Consider the following 5,971-nt stretch of genomic DNA (forward strand, 5'->3'; position numbering starts at 1 on the left):
TCTTTGGAATGAGTGCTCTAAAAGTATTGTTTACCTCCTTAAGAATTTTCCTTGCCCTTCTTGAGCACTCTAAGGCTTCTGAGAGCTCCCGCCCTAAGATATGCCAGCATATCTTATAGAAATCTGCAGGGAAGCCATCTGGCCCTGGTGCCTTACCAGAGGGAAGCTGGTTTAGAGCTTGGAGAACTTTTTCCATTTTTATTTTCCCATTTAGGATCTGGTTCTATTCCATTGATATAATCCTGGGGATCTCGGACAACAGATTATTTTGATCCCGAAGATGGGATACTTCAGTGTTATTCAGGAGATTGGAGTAGTAGGAGATAATCTTTTCTTTTATAACCTCTGGGTCCTCTGAAGTTTGGTTGTTTCTGACTTGTAGTTTAGATATCCAATTTTTGCTTCTTCTGACTTTTGTTACATTGTGAAAAAACTTAGTGTTTTTGTCCCCCATTCTTAGCCAATTCTCTCTTGATTTTTGCTTCCAAAAGATTTCTTTTTTGGAGAGGATATCCTCGTACTCCAGTAGGAGGGATCTTTCCTATTGAAAATATTCTTGATCCACGCCCATCTTGATGATCCTGTCATTTAGGGCTGCTAATTGTTCTTCTATGAGTCTTTTTGATGACAATATGTTTTTGAAGTGTTGGGAGTTCCATTGAAGCAGTTTCTGTTTGACTAATTTTAGCTTTGCAATGAAACAAAAGAGTTATGAGCCCTCAAAGGATTCTTCCCTCCACCATTTCTCTATCATTATAAGAAAACTTGGCTCTTCCATCCACATATTTTCAAATCTGAAAGGGACCTTGGTTGATCCCTGAGTGCCTTGTAAAGAGAGTAGGATGGGATAGTGGTCCGAGCCTAAGGAAGAGAGAACATTGCAGAGAGGAGTGAACGGAAAAAGAGTAAGATCCCCTTGCCAGAAGAATCTATCTATTTTTTCTGCAATATTGCTAAAGCCTTTTCTCCTATTGGTCCATGTAAAGGTGTCTTGTGAGTCTATTTCGAAGAGGCCATTCCTATCAATCCAACTATTAAAATCTTACTAAGCACTCCCTAAGCGAGTGATATCCCCCCTCTTATCTGATGCGCTCCTGATAGCATTAAAATCACCCCCAATGAAGACTTGTTCTTCAGATAAGGTGGTCAAAATTCCATCCAGAGAAGACCATGTCTGTCTCTTTTAGGAAGGGGCTACTGGACCATATACATTGATTATGAAGAAAGAAATGTTCGACTGCTAGGGAAAGTGATTTTAACAAGCATCCAATCCTTATTAGATGCGATACCTTCAGCTTTAATATGAGAAGGCTTCTAAATTATCATTAGTCCCCCCGAGGAACCTTTTGATGCTACTGTAGTATCCAAAGAAGCTTGAAATGAGGAGCTTATCCCATTCCCAAAGGCCACTGCTAACTTCTCTTCCAGTTTAGTTTCTTGTAAGAGGATTATATCTGCACTGACCAAAAAAATCTGTCTTTTGATCACCTTTTGTTTGTTAGGGGCGTTGAGTCCCCTAACATTCCAACATAAGATTTTCATTGTTGTTCAGGAAGGAGATTTCCCTTCCCTACTTTCCAAAGATCCAATAGTTTGGATTGATTTTCTGCCTTTCCATCCTGGGTTCTGACCTTTATGAAAGACTTTCGACCCTTATTGGGTGGGGATGAGCCAAAATCTAGCTTCTCCAAGCCCTCTAGGTTATGGTGAATCCCTAGCTTTCTTTTCTCCTTAATCTATGAGTAAAGCATTGCCAAGGGGGTATCTAATATTGCATCCTAATCCTCCTCTCCTATCATGGTATTTTGTAGAAGATTTTGAGCATCCTGATTCAAAGGCAAATCCAGGTCGCTTGGTTCCAACAGTGGGGATATCAGGGAAGGGAAGGATATTTCCGAAGATAGGTTGAGAAGGGGCTTATGGAGAAGGCTGTTCAAGAAGGGGGAAGTTTCTCCCTCTGGAAGGGAGGTATCCTCTTTGTCCTTGAAGTCTTCTTTAATGTCCTTTTCAATAACCTCCTCCTCTTGCAATATTTTCACGAGGTGACTATTATTGGATTTTGTGAATTTGGTTGTGCAAAAATTTCCCTTTAACTTCTTAGGCCTGAGGCTGCTTTTCTTCCTAAAGGCTTTGGATGGAGGTTGGGAAAAGATGTTAAAAGTTCCTTTGCTCAAAGCTGGAGGTTTTTTTGCCCAAACAAACTCCTAATTGCATTTTGAGAATGAGGTTTCGCAATCGGGGATAAAATGAGATGAGGGTAAGGACCCGGGGAGGGAAAGGAGGCCAGAGGATCATGGCTAGGGGGCGGGGAAGCCAGGCCTGCAAGTTTGTTACTCAAACTCGGGCAAGAGGAGGGGGAAAGAAGAATAAGGGGATTTGGAGCCGCAGATAAAATCTAGGGAGAAGAAGAGACATTACCAAGAGACTGGCGCATTGGCTTTGAAAGGGCTTGAACTGGTATCACGGCATCTGATTCTAGGGCAGCATCTCGCTCCAAGGTTCTCTTTTGAGGATTTGAGCTCACAAATTGTTCTGAGTGCTGAAGAGGGATATTGATGACTCCAAAAGACGTTGCCAAAGAGCTATTATTGACTATTTGTTTTCTCAAATAGCATTTGCCAGGAACTACTTTACCCAATCTAATCACTTTTTGCTTCCATCTGCCCAACTCTGAGATGATCTCAAGCTCACTGTAGAAGCCTTTGGACAGGTCAATCTCAACATAAATGTTTGCTGTATCCCCTTTCTGACCTTCAAAAAAGTCTGCTTCAATTCCTACTAGAGAACCAAGAGCATCCCCTATCTTCAGGAGTGATTCCGAGCACCAGAATTTAGAAGGAAGGTCTACTAGGGATAACCAGATGGGAGTTTTCTGGAATCTGTGCGGTGCTGGATCGAACCCTGGTTTCCAATCCAGGAAATGGAATGTGGGGCCTTGACAAAACAAGGGACTACCCTTTGTGATTGTTTTCTTTAGTGTCGCATCCGCACATTCTAGGAACAAGAAATTATTCTGCATTTGTCTCATTGCTATAAGGTCTGGAAAGCATGATTTCCACCAATCCACAATATCTTTGCTTGTCCCACCAGTGCCACACCATTTCGCAAAGAAAGCATTCTCCTTGAAGCGGACAAGTGAAGGGTTTAGAGATTTCGAAGGGAGCACAAAGAGTTTGCTTCCCATTGATTTCCTGAGCTATTTATGTTCCTTGCTTACAGACCCCTGTTGGTCGGACCTTGAGGGGAAGGCCTTTCTATTATCCTTGACTCGCAGACCTCTGTTAGGTGGACCTAATGTGTTCCAAACCTTGAAAGGCCATCTTGTTGTTGAAGGGGGGTAGTTTTGTTGTCTTTGTTGCCTAGGCTGCTTCTTGGAATACAGAGATTGATTAGAAGAAATAAATCTCTTCTGATGGGTTGCAATAGGAATACAGTTTGATCCTGTTGCAACTTTTTTTGCCCAGGAGTCTAGGTTCTGGTACTCCTCAGTGGCATTTTGCCGAGGAAACCTATGACAGTGGTTGGCCAGGCTCTGAGACCGCGGTTGATTTCGATACCCCGATCTTTGGTGCTGTTGGAGGGGAATGAGTCCATGTGTGGACCAACCCTGATTTCTCAGAGGTCCTATTCCGCGAGAAGTACCCTGGTTTCTCAGAGGTCGAAGACCACGGGGGGTCCAGCCCTAGTTTCTCAGAGGTCCAGCGTCGCCCATTTTTTTTTGAGTCGGAGTCAGAATTAAGGCAATTATCTGATGCTAATTTCAAGGACTGTATAGCAGATGTGCAGACATCGCTAAGTGCTGGTGAGACTAATCATTATAATTGTGTGACTGAGTTGCAAGAAACCCATGCTTCTGAAACCTTGATTTCCGTTGTTAAGGCTAAAACAGATCATCTTGCAAAGTTGATTGATGACGCTCTAGTTCTCGTTAACATGATTGCAAAGCAGGAACATTTTTGAGTATTGGGTACTTTATGTTTTACTGTTTGTTATTTGAGATATCACATCTTTCTTAAATAAAAGAATGTTTTCATTATTTTTTGAGATACATAGTTGTATTTTTTGTTGTTGTTCTCTGAGATATATCCGTAGGAAATAAGGCATAGTCAATCGACGATGGATTGTTCTTTAAAATCCTAATGACTACATTGTATATTTTCTTCAATAATATCGTTTATCTTGTATTTATCATTTTTGACCAGGCACTATTTTATTTTGCATGGTTCTTAGAAACATGATTCCGAAGGCATATTACTAAAGTTTAGTTTGTTTTAAAATTTCACCTTATATAACTGTTTCATTTAAGAAATTCATAAAAGCAAGCCGCCTTCTAATTTTTGTGGTGTAATTTCTGTTTCTATTCTCCTGGCTTTAGATTAAGGAATGATAAATAAAATAGTAATTTGGGTGAACCACAGACTTGAGTAGTGAAGGGTCTAGTCTTTCAGATGATCCCATATTAAATGAATCTAAATCTCCTCTTCTCTGGCTGGATATTCTTTAAGAATTCCATTCCTGTTCTGGGTCGATCACTCCGGAAGAATAGCCGCCTCAATGTTTTTGGTAGTGGATTAATTGGTTGCTTAGTTCTTAAAGATGAAGTTTTATTTTATGTATAAAAAACACTTTTTTGTGTGTGTTATATTTTGAAACAAAGCATATCTATGTATAATCAAAATAATTTAATTTAAATAAAAAAAATTTTCTAATTATTTTTAGGAAATATGTGAATTATAGTTAAGTTTAGGCCCCCTCTCTCTCTAAAATTCCTAATTGTTATTTCTGACCATATTCAACACCATTAAATCTAAAATAATTATAAAAAAATTGTTTTCAGATTGTATAAATGATGATGTATAGATTGGTCATATATTTGAGATATTAGATTTTCATAGTCCATAATGATAGTAGTTGTTGCACTTCTGGATTCATCTGTGTGAACTTTTTTGGCATCAATGTTTCAAATCACACTCAATGATCCATCATCAAGATGAGAGAGCTACATAAAGATGGAAGATAGATTGCAAACCTTGGCCATATGATATATAGGAATGAGGGAGGTGAAGAGGGTAGGGGGCACAAAGCCCAAGTAGGGGAAAGGGAAAAAATGATAATAATAAAATAAAATAAAAAAGAAAAGAAGATTATAAAATGGAAAGAAAGAATTACCAACGAGGAACAAACACAAAATTAAAAAATTAAATAGAAGAGAATAAAGACAAGAAAGAGATACAATAAATTAATAATATATAAATAAATAAAGAGAGAGGAGAGATTCTTTTTGAAATTGGGTGGAAGGATGTCGAACGAGCGAGTTCTGCAGAGGGCTGAGCTAGGGTTCCGAGGCCCTAGCTCATGATCGGGGGTTTTTGTAGGGTGTCCAAGGTGAGCGGTGAAGGGTGTGCAGTGCGCGGGGGTCTAGGTAGTGCGGGGAGCAATGAAGGGTGGAGGGGAGAAGTGCGTCGGTTTGCGAGTGGGTGCAGGCTGTGCGGCTCGACCGCCTTTCTTAACAAGCAACGAGTTCCTGTGGGGTTGGGGGCCACGAGTGGACCTCCATCCCGGGTGTGTTGGGGAGGGGTGGAGTTTTGGGGGTGTTTTTGTATTTCGGGCCCCATTGGGGTTTAGGGTTTTGTCCTCCTTGTGTGTTATGATGAGTATTGGTGGGGATGCTTCAAAGGATCAGCTAGCCTTATATTTTTGTGTTGCGATGGGATCAAAACACCCATCACAGAGCATGAAGACATTCAATAATAACCTTTGCTCCTTAGACGTGGGATCTGGTAGTGTAGGTAGCTCTCACTTTTTGAAGATTAATGGTTGCTTGGAGAGATGCAGCGAGAGGCCAAAGTTGGTTATTCCTCCTGAGATGATAGCAGAGGACGTCGAATATTTTTCAAAACACTTGCTATATTGCAAATTTTTGGGAATGAGGGTTTCTTTGCAGTTTTTGGAAAATTGGGTGCAAAGGACA

This window comes from Cryptomeria japonica, chromosome 3 (genome assembly GCF_030272615.1).
Source record: "Cryptomeria japonica chromosome 3, Sugi_1.0, whole genome shotgun sequence".
Classification (NCBI taxonomy): Eukaryota; Viridiplantae; Streptophyta; class Pinopsida; order Cupressales; family Cupressaceae; genus Cryptomeria; species Cryptomeria japonica.